Here is a 16,453-nt window from a genome sequence, read left to right as displayed (position 1 = left end):
GCAAATAGCAAAGGACAATATATGGTCAAGAAGTAGAAACAAAAATATACAGACAAGTTTGTTCTCACAATCAAATCAATATGGGTTGTCTGTGAGGCAAGGGAAGGAAAGATTGGTTGCCCAGGGGTACTCGGGCGCTTCAGGTATGAGATGTTTCGCCAAGCTGCAGTCTCAGAAAAAGGGAAGTCACTCCCGTATGTAATGCACAAGAAAAAAGGTAATGAGACTGCGCTGAATTTGATGAATACAACAATGTTGATATAATAAATAAAACAGTTTTATTCCTAAAATTGGTACAGTAGGTATATATTAAAAACTAGATTAATAAAATAAGTACATGTCAGAAACAGTAGGTATAATTTCTAATTTTCAAATAGACATTCTAAGGGGTTACCCAATTCGCCAGGTAGAGAGAGTAGAGTTTGTGGAGATTTATGCAGTGACCGTTCCAGATATTTTTCCCTGTAATGTTATAGTCCAGCTTTAAATAACAGTCTCAGAATTAAGCAAGGTCCAATGGATGGACTATTTACCGTTAGAGGGTAATGTGCTCCGGAATCTTTGGTGGAGAGCTCCTCATGCGTTACGGTTGGTACAGTCCTTTATGAAGTACTTGCTATGTGCAGTCTGAGAATTTGGAAAGGCCGTCTGGACAAAGTTTGGGGAATGGTTCGGTCCTCCTTCAAATCAATTCCTGGCGAGGGTCCCTGGTTCGCCTGACGCGTTTCGCTGCAGTCAGCTGGCAGCTTTATCAAAGGTATCCACAGTTAAGACATGTGGGGTTTATATACCCCCTCTAATATGGTGGCTAATTAGCCCCTAGAGGCACCTGGTTGTACAATTACATGGTCACTTTGGAACTAGAAGTATAAAATTGGAGCAAGCTTATAAGCTGAGACAGACCTACTTCAGATGGGATATAGTAGACAACAAATGTGTAAATTATTCATAAAAACCAACTTGGTTAAAGGTTTTTTTATTAAATAAATAAATAAATAAGAGCAAACAGGAAGTGTGCTAAGAAACGGTAACCAATGAGTGGGTTTGTTGTTAAGCATGTTGTCATAGAAATGACATTGACAGCTTTTGTTATTGGTAGGGGAACATAATGAAGGACGGTGCTGGGATTACGTATTTCCCAGTAAGTGTTCCGATCACGTGACCTGTGTGTCACGTGATCGGAGCTTTGTATTGCATGTCTCCGCCGTGCGGGAGGAGAAATGGTTACTAAGCAACCTAATAACATAGTAGGTTGCACAGACCAGCGGCCGTAGCGGCTCTTCCGCCCTGGTCCGTGTAGTGAGGGAGACGTGATTACGTCAATGTCAGTGACCCGGAGTAAGCATCGCTTCCGCCCTCCAGTCTGTCAGGGATGTGGTGCTTCCGCCAGCCAGACAGTCAGAAAATAAAAGGTTATATTTAGGTGGAACAACGACCATTTGGATAGTTTAGAAATCTACCACAACAGGACTAGTATCCAAAGTATAAATAGAGAGATTTCTTTTGATTTAGATACGAAATAGCAAGTATCTTAATCGCAACAATATCACATCCATTATATAGGAATTAGGTAGTTAGTTTCCCAGAGGGTTAAGTGGAATATAGTTTTGCATATCTACTTAGTACTTGGTACATTAGTTTTATTTATATATTATAGTAAGTGTGGTAATAAGGGGACCAAGCATGTGTCCCCACAACTAATCTATAAATATTTTATAGTTTATTATAATTTTAGTAATTATTTGTAAGGTTCGGCGGGGTAAGTAAAGCACTGAGAAAGAGAGAAACGCTTGTCCGACTAGGGTACAGCTGTTTTGTAGAAAAGGTTGTAGTTTTTCAAAGAGAGCTATATGATATATATAGAGGAAAGAATTGATTATTGGCAGTATGTCATATTATGGTGTTCAGTTCTACAGCCTCATTAAGACCCCCGGGGTAAATGGAGCCCATTCTGAACATCCAATATGTTTCCTGTTGGCATAATTTTTTATATCGATCCCCGCCCCTATTAGTTATTGGGATGTGTTCCACCCCAATTAGTTTAAGGCAGTTGGGATTGCCTTGGTGGGACTCATGAAAGTGTTGGGAAACACTATGGGATGTCAGTCTTTTTTTTTTGAAAAGTGTTTTATTGGACAACTGTACAACATTTGCATACATTATCTTGGAACATAGCAAGATGATATATTGACATATTTATACATTTAAGACAGTTAGTGTAAAGCAGTACAATCAACATAAACCAGGTCAGGTCTAACAGGGGATACCCCGATAAGGGCCTTTTAGAAGGGTGGGTGTCCTAGGTCTAGAATTTCTAGGTTATACCATGTGGTGTGATGTATGATTTGACGTAAAGAGGTTTTGACAGGACTGTCTAGTGTTTGCACATAGGGGAGCCATATGTCAAAGAATTTTGTTATTTTTTTCTCTTTATCTAATAGCATTTCTAACCATTCCATATGGAAAAGGTATGATATTCTTGGCAAAAATAGAGCTAAGGATAGGGAGTCTGTGGCTATCCATTGGGACAGTATTGTTTTTTTTCCTGCTGCTGCAATTTTGGTTAGTAATTGGCGTTTACCAGTCGGTAGCTTAGGAATAGGATGATCTAAGTGTAAGTCCCACATAACCCATTCCGGGGAAACCTCTATGTTGAGATGTAGTTTATCTCTAACATATGTTTGGATTAAGTTCCAAAATTTACGTACCTCAAGGCAACTCCATAAGCAGTGATAAATATCTGCATCTATCATGCCACATTTAAAACATTTGGAGTCAGAGGCCGTTCCCATTTGGAACCGTAGTTTTGGCGTAATATAGGATCGGTGTAGGATTTGATAGTTCATTTCTGCGTAAGATGCTGATATAAGGGTTTTATTGATCTTATTAAAGGCCTTAAGCATGGTGGGGACGTCAATGGATGGGAAATCTAGTAGCCACTTTACTAAACCCGTCTGGGTAGATTCCCAGTCAATGGATTTTTTAATGTATGTGTATAGTAGTGCAGTTGAGGGATGCATAGTCGGTGTCCTTTGTAAAGTGATGTCAAATGCATTGGTCCTATCTTCTGCAGTCATCAGGGCAATGGATGTTTTAATGTAGCTTCGTATTTGGAAGTATATGAATAGTGGAATTTTAAATTGTGGGAAGTTTTCGCAAAGATGTGGGTATGTGTAGACCTGGCTGGTGTCTTGGTCAATCAGTTGGTATAACAACCTGATTCCTCCATCTGATAGGGTAGTTAATGTAGTGCGTGCCGTAGTCCCCCTGAAGTCTGGGTTATGAGCTAAGGGGAGAAACATCGTGTTATAACTAGATATGCCCATTCTCGAACGTGCCTGTCTCCAAGCCGCACAAGTCGAAGTCAGTAGTATATTATTTTTAATCGAGGGTGGGAGGGCCGATGGGCGCATGTGTAGCAAGCTGACAAGAGAGAGTCCAGGGCAGAGAGCCTGTTCTAAGTCTGTGTTTGCAAAGGATTCAGTTTTATGTATCCAATCGATGGCATATCTGTAATTCGCTGCTAGCATATAGCTTCTAATACAAGGTAAGTTAACCCCTCCCAATTTTTGTGATTGGCTCAATTTAAATAGGGAGATTCTGGGTTTCTTTTGCGCCCAAATAAATTCACTAAAGGCTTTATTAAGAGTTTTTATGTCAGCTTCAGTTATTAGTAGGGGCAGCATCTGAATAGGGTACAGCAGTCTTGGGAAAGAGATCATTTTAATTAGTTGGCATCGTCCCAGATAGGACAGGGGTAGATGTTTCCATGTCTGGAAGTCCGCCAACATACGTGTTATAATTCGTGGAAAGTTAAATCTGTATAAATCAGACGGGTTTATGGGTATCTGAAGACCAAGATATGTGATTGATCGACTCGCCCATCGGAAGGGGAACTGGGAGTTCCATCCCTGCGTGGCTTTTGAGTGCAAAGCCAAGGCTTCCGTCTTAGATTTATTAATTTTAAACCCTGAGATCGACTCAAATGTCGCCAGCAATGATATCAGGCTAGGGAATGCGTACTGAGGGTTCGAGAAGTATAATAGTAAGTCATCTGCATAAGCCGTGACCTTAAGGTTATGATTCCCAATTTCAATCCCATGCCAGTTAGAGTTCAAGTAACAGTGTCTTATGAGAGGGTCTAGTGCCAGGTCAAATAGGAGTGGGGATAGGGGGCACCCCTGTCTCGTGCCTCTATGAAGTGTAAACGTGTCTGTGTTCAGGCCATTCACTGTAATGAACGCAGAGGGTGTGTCATAGATAGTACGAAAGAATTTAACGAAATCAGCTCCAAATCTCTGCCAGTGGAGCACCCTTAGCAAGTGTGACCATGACACGCGGTCAAACGCTTTGTCAGCGTCACAGCTCACTATCAAAGAAGACCCATCCGGCGTCTGTGTCGACCTGGTCAAAGCGGCCACTAGCTGTCTTATATTGTGCACTGATGTCCTTCCCTTTACAAAGCCTGTCTGTGATGGGTGTAACAGTTTGGGTAATACCATTTGCAGCCTGTGTGCCATTATTGTTGTCAGGATTTTAAAATCTTGGTTTAAAAGAGAAATGGGACGGTATGATTGAACCAAAGTAGGGTCTTTTCCTGGCTTCGGTAAGACTATCATACGCGCTTGGTTAAAGGAGGGCGGGGCAGCATCGCCGGACATAATGGAATTAAGTAGGGTCAGGAGATAAGGTGTAATGTGGGGTTGCAGTAATTTATAATATTCTGCGTTTAAGCCGTCAGGGCCTGGGGATTTTCCATTAGCCAGTTGTTTGATTACCGCCGTTAGTTCTAATTCTGTAATAGGGGCCATAAGGGAGTTTTGATCCTCTGTTGTCAGTGTGGGGGACTCTGCAGACCTTAGGAAGTTCATACCGCTAACAGTGTCATCTGGTGGAGCTGTGTATAATTCTTTGTAGTATGATAGGAAGGAGTCCGCTATTACTGCCGGGTCAGAAGATTTTTGGGTCTGTGCTTGAAGAGTGAGAATGTGCGAAGTGGGGCGCTGACTACGGACTACGTTCGCCAGGAGTTTGCCGGCTTTGTTTCCCCACCTAAAGTATTTATGTTTTTGGAAATCTAAAGCGTATTGGGCTCTCTCCGTGCAGAGGGTATCATACAGATGTTTGGTCTCTATATAAATCCTGCGAGTATCTTCTGTAGGAGAAGCTAACAGCGTGGCATATGAATCTGTTAGTGTCAGGCCGAGTTCACGAAACCTTTGGTTGAGGCGCTTACGTTTAGCAGCGACATATGCTATGATATAACCTCGTACTACCGGTTTGGAGGCAGACCAAAAGAGGCCGATATCCTCTGTGTGTTGTGCGTTGTCTCTAGTATAATTCAGGAAATTAGTTTCTAAATATGACTTAAATTCGGGAGAGTTGTATAAGTGAGAGGGAAACCTCCAATTGTAGGATGTCTGTTTAGGAGACTTCAGCTCAAGTGTGAACCATGTGGGTGCATGGTCAGAGATGGCAATATTTTCCACTCTGGAGTCATCCAACCTGGAAAGCAGTCCTGCTGGGAACAGCCAGTAATCTATTCTAGTTGACGTGGCATGTGGGTGAGAGTAGAACGTGTATTCTCGACTAATGGGGTGCTGGTGTCGCCATGGGTCTATTAGATGAAATGAAGACAATATAAATTGCAGTGATGCTGGTATGGAGTAACTGTGCCCACTAGCTGTACCGGATCTGTCCAGAGCTGGCTGTAAGGTTGAGTTAAAATCGCCTCCAATAATTAGATGACCTTCGGCCCATTCCTGAAGTCGAACATAAATGTCTGTAAAGAAGGCATTATGGTCCGAGTTCGGTGCATATATGGTCACTAAGGTGTATAATTCCCCCTCTAATTGTACTTTTAAAAATAGGAATCGGCCGTCTTCATCTTCCAGGGTGTCTAATATGTTGTATCTAAGAGATTTACTAAACATAATCATTACCCCTCGCTTCTTGGAGGTAAACGATGCAGTGTTAAAGCCCTGAATCCAGTTATCTCTAAGTACATTGGGATCTCCTAACTTCCAGTGTGTTTCTTGCAACATCGCTACATCTGGTCGCAGACGTTTAAGGTGCTGCAATATCTTTCTTCTTTTAATTGGGGTATTAAGACCCTCCACGTTCCAAGTAAGGAATTTTATATTCGTCTTACTCTCTGTAGAGGCCGCCATTTTAGTGTCAAATCTAGCCTATACCCTTCCTTTCGGACACATGTGACGGTAACATCCTGAATCGTGGGGCTCCCCATATCCCAGCGAGTAGGGAAACCCAGCTCAAGGCAGGGGTATTCGACCTGTGTTTTAACATTAATAACAATAGCGTTTGCAAACTTTGTGTTACAGTATATCCATTTTTCACATTTTTATGAACCCATAACAGTGGTCCTACCGACTCACTATAAGCCATTAATATAACTCTGATCAGAATAATGGGAAGGGGGTAGAAAGGGGGGGGGGGGAGTGATGAAGAAAAGCACATAGAGGTAGGAGAGGGAGGAAAGGGCGGAGAGGCCCCGCAATTTGGAAATTCCAAGACAGGTGAAGTTGTTCGGCACAACATGTAATGAGCAATAATGATCAGCCATACATTACCAATCACGACCTCCATAAGGGAGATGATACAGATGTTAAGCTTATGAGGACGTTTTTGATCAGTCTCTATCATTGGAGGCAGATGAAAATTGACTTCGTACGGATTCTGCAAACGTTTTTGCTTCCGACGGTGAGTCGAACAGGTACGTTTTGCCGTTATGTTGAGCACGTAGTTTCGCAGGGTAGAGTAAAGCAAACCGTATGCCCTCATCAAACAGGATCTTACAGGTGGAAGAAAATTCTCTCCTTTTCATGGCCACGCCATAAGAGAAGTCCTGAAACAGGAGTAACTTGTCCCCCTGATAGGAAAGTTCCTGAACTTTGCGATATGCGTCCATCACTTTGACCTTGTCTGTGTAATTGAGAAATTTGAAAATGACCGGTCTAGGTCTGCGGCGGTCTGTTTGGAAATCAGGACCAATTCTGTGCGCCCGTTCTATTGCCAAAGTTTCACCATCTTTCAAGCAGCCCAATTCGAGCGGTAGCCAGGAAGAGACCAGCGCCATCAGTTCCTTAGGTTTGACGGATTCCGGTAAGCCGATCATACGGAGATTATTTCGACGATTGCGATTTTCCAAATCTTCTAATTTCTCCTGTATCGCGGTGATGGAAGACGCTTGGGATTCAATTACCGAGCGGGCCGTGGTTAAGTCATCTTCTAGGTTCGATACCCGTTGTTCTACTTCGTCTATTCGTGTGCTATGTTCCTTTAGCTGTGCCATGGTGGAATCGATGGCTTCCTTCAGCCCTGCGAGTTTCTTGTCTAATAACGGTGACAATATATCAGATATTTCTTGTGCTCTGGCCACGGCGTCCATGGTGTATCTCGCAGGGTCTGTTACGCCATCTAGGACACTGGCATTAGGCGATGAGGGTGGTGAATTAGCAAAAGCTGCAGCAGATGCTCTGGTATCTTTAGTTTTTGCTGGCGCAGGGCCTCGTCCTCCTCTCTGAGGTTTGGCCACAAATTTATCCATATCTTGTGCAGTATAAAAGTGTTTCAGCGAGAAACTAGATGAATATCTATATCCTGCCCAGCAGGGAGTATAGGCAGGCGTGCAGTCACTGGGTGAAGGTTAGTGATGCCTGGGTATGCACAGATTGTGTGTATCTGCTGCTGAATTATGTGTTAGAGGCCGCCTGTTGCAGGGACTAGGATGGCTCTGTCCAGTCCTTGTTAATGAGTTAAGGTGGGTCTAGATGTCTGTTGAACTGTGGGGGTTCAGTCTGATATAAGCAGACCTGTTTTCCTGGCAGTTGTGGCAGTGATTTGAGTGTGGAGCAAGTGTGACACTCAGCATGGTGCACTCACCCCCTTACTGGTCCTCTCCGGCCACTCTCCCCCCCCAGACGCCCATCCGTGTTCCCCCCCGGCTGTGTCCTTCTTCCACCAAGGCTCGGCGGGTCTTGTGGGGAAAGGGTCGGAATGCTGTTCTGCCTGTAATGGCAGCGGAGGGTGGGAGAGAGCCCAGCGTCGTGCCCTCACCTCCGTGCAGGTCTCTCCAGGCCGCGGCTCTGCCTCTGGTATGTGCGTGCGTGCAGCGTCTCCCGGCTATACTTCCCGCCGTCAACCGCAGCAGCAGCCCAGGGCTCCGTGTGATGCCGGCCGAGCAGGTCCCCCAGCCGCAGCCGCCTCTGACAGTGTGTCGGGACGAGGAGGGGAAGTTAGGAGTGTCCGGCCACAGCCAAGATGGCGGCCGCAGACAGCATGCGCCACAGCTGGCGCTCGGACTCCGGTGAAGAGGGCGGTGGGGAGCCGGGTAGATGGTTCCCTCTTGCCCACCAGTATCTCCACTGGCCCCCGGTGTGTTTTCGGGGCACAGGTCCCAGTACGTGACCCCCAAATCGCTTTCAGGGTATCAGGGGACGGAGAGCTCTCTTAAAAAGCAGCCTGCAGGGGGGTCCGCCCACCGGAAGTCCGGATGTCAGTCTTTTAATAATATTTCTACGGTGTTCGAGAAACCTGATTTTAAGTTTTCTGGTAGTACGACCTACATATTTGAGACCGCATTCACATGAAAGAATATATATAACATAAGATGAATTACAGTTAATGAAGTGTTTAATTTCATATAGTGCCTCATTATTTTCAGTTTTAATAGTTTTAGTTCTGTTATCTATATGATTACAGGTAATGCATCTAGTTGCTCCACATTTAAAGAACCCCTTAGTGTTGGACGGAAGCCAAGAGTCTGATTGGGCCATAAATTTTGAGTCAGGTTTCAGGAAGCTGGGTGCTAATGAGTTCCTGAGGGATCTATTCTTCCTGAAAATAAAAACGGGGTCAACTGGTAATAAGGGAGCTATTAGGTAGTCCTGTTTAAGGATATTATGGTTTTTCTTTATAATTTGTTTAATTCGAGGACAATAACTGTTGTAAGTTAAAAAGAGACTTGAACCCCATGCTAATACATCTGAATTCAAAGAAAGGGACAGGACCGTTACGGAAAAAATTGATAAATTCGAACAAACGCTCCTAGACACTAAATGTAAAAAATTTAGACGAGATTTTGATGACTATACGAAAGGAACAGTGAGAACATATAAACTAAAGAACAGGGAGGAACAGATGGAACAGCGAGGGAGACCATACGAAAAAATTCGGGGTCGACCATATAACAAATCAACATCAACTAGACGTAGAAATTTCTCCACTAGAAAAACATATCCATCTCCATATAGGAACTCTAATCACCCCCAACATAGAGAGGGGGAACATACTAGACAATATTGGCCTAATAGCTCTCCCTCTTCTAGGAGAGATAAAAGAAATGAAGTAGAAACCTCATACTCTAGATACTCCCACCCAGTATCCCCTAGAATACGGGATAGACCATCTCATGACACTCAGAGTAGAGGAGCGAGACCTAAAGAGAGAGATCTGAATATGAGTAAGTTAGAAACCACAACAGAAGTTTTTTTTGGACAAACGCCCAAACAAACTACAATGGGACCAAATACCATACGTAAATGAACAACAGATATCATCAAAAAGAGGGAGAAGAAGTACAGATTCAGAGGTAGAAGAGGGGGTAAGAAAGAAAAATACAAGAAACTAAATAGGAATAAGGGAATAAAGACCACAACCATTTTCAATCTATCTTCAAAGGCACTTACAGATTCAGAAATTACCCTTCTAAATAAAGGTCTAAAATTTTCCCCATCCACTCCCCCAAACATCTTCACCCTGTTTGTGGAACTTAACAGATATATTAGAACCTTATGTCGCAAAAGATATTTTGCCAAACAACACATAAAACAAAGGAAAGAAGAGGCCATACCCATAGTGCTCGATCATGATGACCAGATAGCCCTGGACATATTGGAGGAATTAGGCAACACAGAACAATGTACCATCAATAAAACAGAGAAACTGTATGACATATCTAGAAAGAACTTTAAACAGAGGTCGGAATTCTTCCCAATTAAATCTAAAGGCTCAAGCATAGAAACTTTCTACAAGGTCACTTTAGATGATTTCAAGACAATGTGTTCTAATATTCATCTTCATCCGCAAAAGAGTAAATCTAACCTGTCCAGACAAGAGAAGAGGGCAATTAACAACTTAATCAAAGATAAATCTATAATTATTAAGGAAGCTGATAAGGGGGGTGGGCTTGTTATACAGAACAAGACCGACTACATATCGGAGGCTATGAGACAGCTAGAAAATCCCGAGTTTTACATCAAACTGAGTAGTGATCCCACTCAAGATTTCCTCCGGGAACTTGCAACTCTTCTGGGGGGGGCCCTAGACGCTGAAGTCATATCCAAAGATGAATACCACTTTCTGTATTCTGCACACCCTGTCACTCCGGTATATTATCATTTACCCAAGATACACAAATCCCTCACCTCACCCCCAGGGCGACCTATTATTTCCGGCATTCACTCCCTCACGTCCAATTTATCCTTTTACGTAGATTCACATTTACAACCGCGTGTACCTACACTCAGGTCCCACATCAAAGACACTACTCACTTCCTATCCCTTATTAAAGATGTGAAATGGTTAAATTCATATGCATTCCTTACCCTAGACGTTCAAAGCCTATACTCAAATATTCCACATGAAAAAGGCCTACTCACAATATCTAACCGACTTAATCAAGATGGGGACTTGAGTGAGACTCACAAGAAATTTATAATTGATTCTATTTCTTACATCTTACATCACAATTATTTTTTATTTCTTCAATCTCACTATTTACAAGTCAAGGGTACCGCCATGGGGACCAGGTTCGCCCCCAGTTATGCCAACCTCTATGTGGGTGAATTGGAGGAACATCTTATTTGGGAGGGGGGTTGGGAGGCGCACCTGGTCCTATATGGCAGGTACATTGACGATCTTTTTATTATTTGGGATGGGGATTCACACTCAGCACAGTTATTTGTTGATTTTCTTAATTCTAACACTTACGGCTTAACTTTCACTCACCAATATCACTCCCAATGTATTAATTTTTTGGATGTGTCACTAGAAGCCAAAGATGGTAAAATACATACCAACAACTATGTCAAGGAAGTGGGCACTAATGCATATTTGCATTATTCTAGTGCTCACTACCCCCCCTGGAAGAGGAACATTCCCAGGGGACAGCTCATACGCCTCAGACGCAATTGTTCTGATACAGCATCTTTTGAAGTTCAAGCATTAGAGATGCTAAAATCATTCGAACAGAGAGGGTACCCTATAACCCTCCTAACTAAAGCACTTGAAGAAGTCAGAAAAATAGACAGAAACACATTATTATCTCAAAAAAAGGACAGAGCTAATATAATAGAAGATGAGAAACCAATAGCATTTATTTCCACTTACAACAGTTATTGTCCTCGAATTAAACAAATTATAAAGAAAAACCATAATATCCTTAAACAGGACTACCTAATAGCTCCCTTATTACCAGTTGACCCCGTTTTTATTTTCAGGAAGAATAGATCCCTCAGGAACTCATTAGCACCCAGCTTCCTGAAACCTGACTCAAAATTTATGGCCCAATCAGACTCTTGGCTTCCGTCCAACACTAAGGGGTTCTTTAAATGTGGAGCAACTAGATGCATTACCTGCAATCATATAGATAACAGAACTAAAACTATTAAAACTGAAAATAATGAGGCACTATATGAAATTAAACACTTCATTAACTGTAATTCATCTTATGTTATATATATTCTTTCATGTGAATGCGGTCTCAAATATGTAGGTCGTACTACCAGAAAACTTAAAATCAGGTTTCTCGAACACCGTAGAAATATTATTAAAAGACTGACATCCCATAGTGTTTCCCAACACTTTCATGAGTCCCACCAAGGCAATCCCAACTGCCTTAAACTAATTGGGGTGGAACACATCCCAATAACTAATAGGGGCGGGGATCGATATAAAAAATTATGCCAACAGGAAACATATTGGATGTTCAGAATGGGCTCCATTTACCCCGGGGGTCTTAATGAGGCTGTAGAACTGAACACCATAATATGACATACTGCCAATAATCAATTCTTTCCTTTATATAGATCATATAGCTCTCTTTGAAAAACTACAACCTTTTCTACAAAACAGCTGTACCCTAGTCGGACAAGCGTTTCTCTCTTTCTCAGTGCTTTACTTACCCCGCCGAACCTTACAAATAATTACTAAAATTATAATAAACTATAAAATATTTATAGATTAGTTGTGGGGACACATGCTTGGTCCCCTTATTACCACACTTACTATAATATATAAATAAAACTAATGTACCAAGTACTAAGTAGATATGCAAAACTATATTCCACTTAACCCTCTGGGAAACTAACTACCTAATTCCTATATAATGGATGTGATATTGTTGCGATTAAGATACTTGCTATTTCGTATCTAAATCAAAAGAAATCTCTCTATTTATACTTTGGATACTAGTCCTGTTGTGGTAGATTTCTAAACTATCCAAATGGTCGTTGTTCCACCTAAATATAACCTTTTATTTTCTGACTGTCTGGCTGGCGGAAGCACCACATCCCTGACAGACTGGAGGGCGGAAGCGATGCTTACTCCGGGTCACTGACATTGACGTAATCACGTCTCCCTCACTACACGGACCAGGGCGGAAGAGCCGCTACGGCCGCTGGTCTGTGCAAACTACTATGTTATTAGGTTGCTTAGTAACCATTTCTCCTCCCGCACGGCGGAGACATGCAATACAAAGCTCCGATCACGTGACACACAGGTCACGTGATCGGAACACTTACTGGGAAATACGTAATCCCAGCACCGTCCTTCATTATGTTCCCCTACCAATAACAAAAGCTGTCAATGTCATTTCTATGACAACATGCTTAACAACAAACCCACTCATTGGTTACCGTTTCTTAGCACACTTCCTGTTTGCTCTTATTTATTTATTTATTTATTTAATAAAAAAACCTTTAACCAAGTTGGTTTTTATGAATAATTTACACATTTGTTGTCTACTATATCCCATCTGAAGTAGGTCTGTCTCAGCTTATAAGCTTGCTCCAATTTTATACTTCTAGTTCCAAAGTGACCATGTAATTGTACAACCAGGTGCCTCTAGGGGCTAATTAGCCACCATATTAGAGGGGGTATATAAACCCCACATGTCTTAACTGTGGATACCTTTGATAAAGCTGCCAGCTGACTGCAGCGAAACGCGTCAGGCGAACCAGGGACCCTCGCCAGGAATTGATTTGAAGGAGGACCGAACCATTCCCCAAACTTTGTCCAGACGGCCTTTCCAAATTCTCAGACTGCACATAGCAAGTACTTCATAAAGGACTGTACCAACCGTAACGCATGAGGAGCTCTCCACCAAAGATTCCGGAGCACATTACCCTCTAACGGTAAATAGTCCATCCATTGGACCTTGCTTAATTCTGAGACTGTTATTTAAAGCTGGACTATAACATTACAGGGAAAAATATCTGGAACGGTCACTGCATAAATCTCCACAAACTCTACTCTCTCTACCTGGCGAATTGGGTAACCCCTTAGAATGTCTATTTGAAAATTAGAAATTATACCTACTGTTTCTGACATGTACTTATTTTATTAATCTAGTTTTTAATATATACCTACTGTACCAATTTTAGGAATAAAACTGTTTTATTTATTATATCAACATTGTTGTATTCATCAAATTCAGCGCAGTCTCATTACCTTTTTTCTTGTGTCTGTGAGGCAAATTGAAGCTATGCACGTAGCAAGTCAACCTTCGCGCTAATAATATATTAACCATAGCTACAATAACAGATAGGACTGGTGAGAAAGCAGAATGAGGAAGGAAGAGGTGAGCGAAGGGAAAAGAAAGTGGTGGTGGGGTCAAAGAACCAGTCAGTGTGTGTATTGCCACTGCCAATAATTAAGGGCAAGAAGAAGATAATTTATGTTGTGGAATCTTGAGGTTTGGAATCTAAATGGTTTGTCCACAGTATCCAAATTTTAATGAAGTTATCGGCAGTATCATGTAATACTGAGGTAATTTTTTCCATTCTATAGTTGGACCAGATGGCACCCTGGACTGGTTTTTTTCAATAAGAATAGAAATAACTGCACACATCCAAATGTAACACTGTTAGATATATAGGGCAGTGGTTCTCAACAGGGGCGTGGGAACTTGGGAACTTGGAGGGGCGGGACAGTTGCCCCCCATTAGTTCTGTTGAGTGAACAAAGACTGTGTTTTGCCCCCCATGAACTTTTACACAGGGCCATTTCTAGGGACAGTATTCGATGCGGTCTGGCCATCCTCATTGGATATTATTATTACTATGGATATTATTGAAAATTTCCCACCCAAAATGGCCACTGCCTCAGAGAAGACACTTCTGAATGATGCTAGAGGAGGCAGCCATTTTGGGAGGGACATTTAGATGCTAAAGGAGGCAAATGCGAACAGCACAAGAACAGTGATGGGACCACGGCGTCATCGGCAATATCACGAATCCCTGACAATGAGCAGGTAATGTAAGAGGCATTACTATGTGAAGCATATAATATGGTGTCAGGGGCATAATTGCGTGAGGCATAATATGGTGTCAGTGGCATTACTGTGTGCAGCATAATTGGGTGCAAGGGGCATTACTGTGGGGCATAAATAATAATGTGCAAAGGCCTTGTCACATTACTGTGTGGGGCATAACGTGGTACAAGGGGCATAACTGTGTGGGGTATAATATGATGTCAGACTATACTTTTCTGTGTATTTTTTAGAGCTTTAATAATCATTGGTTATTTAGGATGGATCTGGATTAAATTGATAAAACTATCCCTATTAGAATTACTATGGACTTCATAGATCGTTCATTTTGTATGGAAGAGTGCCTCAATCAGAATGGAGAGGAGTGGATTTAAACCAGCAGAAGCTGGTACTCTAGTTAGCGCCTTGAAAAAGCCTTGGTGAAATGACCATCAGCTCTCCTATGGCTGCTGCCCATATTACTGTCTAAATTGTGCTGTTTTCACAAGTTCATGAGAATACTGGTATATTTAGACACCATAAGAAGGTCTTTGCAAGGTCAGCATTGATGGTCTGATAGTTAAAACATTTACTTCTGTGAGATCTATAATTGATTAAATTAATATATATCTGTTATTTAGAGCTGTGTCTACTAAAGGGAATCATAACTACAGAAATTAGTAGTATGAGTGGATGAGTAATTTGGACATGAGCTGTGTTAATCCCTTATAAAATCACTCTAACATTTTGGGGTCTATTTATGAAGCAATGAAAAGAGTGGAGAAACAGACTAGTGGAGAAGTTGCACATGGCAACCAATCAGCATCTGCCTTACATTTTATAGAATGTACTTAATAAAGGCTTCCTTCAAAGCTGATTGGTTGCTATAGGCAACCTCTCCACTGGTCCTTTTCTTCACTCTTCTCACTGCATCATGAAAAGACCCTATAATAACACTCAATAAGGGAATTATTAGATTCATTTCTTAATAATGCTGCATAATAGGATTCAAATTCTATAATTCTATAATTATGACAGAGGGAATAGCTGAATGCCAATAAAGTTATAAATAGTTGCAACATTGTATAACAAAGAGGAGATACAGTATTATTTATGGAAGTGAAAAATCTAATCTCACTAAATAAAAGTTACACTTATAGCAATGAGAGAGCACTGATAAGTCTCTAAGAGGTCTATTTACTAAGCCTTGGATGGAGATAAAGTACCAGCCAGTCGGCTCCTAACTGTCATTTTTCAAACACAGCCTGTGGCATGGTAGTTAGGAGCCAATTGGCTGGTACTTTATCTCCATCGACTTTATCTCCATCCAAGACTTAGGGGGACATTTACTAAGCAGTAATAAGAGGAGAGAAGTGAGCCAGTGGAGAAGTTGCTCCATCAACCAATCAGCAACTCTGTATAATTTTATAGTATGCAAATTATAGATTACGGATCCCACCCGGGAATTGAAAACGGGTCCTTCCCGGGTGGGATCCGGCATCAGACCCTACAGGCTGATGACAGGGGAGAGTACCCCGAAACGTTGAAGTAAAGCACCTTTTTTTTCACCAAGTACTGAGTCCGGTAGTGCCGCCTCTGTTGTTTGCATATTGGATGGAGTTTGCTGACCCCTAGGAGGGCACCCTGGCAGGTTATTGCTTTGGCTTACATTGGAGTTCTGTGGATTGTTTAATATATATAGTATACACACACACACACACACACACACACACACACACACACACACACACACACACACTTTTACCAAGTACCCATCAAATGTCATGTGTAAGGGGCAGCATGACCATTGGCTGAGCACTGCTACTCATTAGATCTGCAAGGAGATATTTGGGGCCCCTGTACTAGGGCTTGTCTAGCCTAATACATGGAGGGTGTAGCCACTCCC

At 42.0% G+C, this 16,453-nt stretch overlaps 1 protein-coding gene across 1 annotated transcript in view; it reads right to left on the bottom strand.

The window, feature by feature from the left end:
• The window catches only part of KL (klotho), a 162,159-nt gene that overhangs the window by 10,918 nt on the left and 134,788 nt on the right, over window positions 1-16,453 (bottom strand). The gene's annotated exons all lie outside the window — the stretch shown is intronic.

Source organism: Pseudophryne corroboree, chromosome 2, assembly GCF_028390025.1.
Source record: "Pseudophryne corroboree isolate aPseCor3 chromosome 2, aPseCor3.hap2, whole genome shotgun sequence".
Lineage (NCBI taxonomy): Eukaryota > Metazoa > Chordata > Amphibia > Anura > Myobatrachidae > Pseudophryne > Pseudophryne corroboree.
The sequence above is the reverse complement of the archived record's forward strand: the minus strand, read 5'-3'. Positions and strand labels throughout refer to the sequence as shown.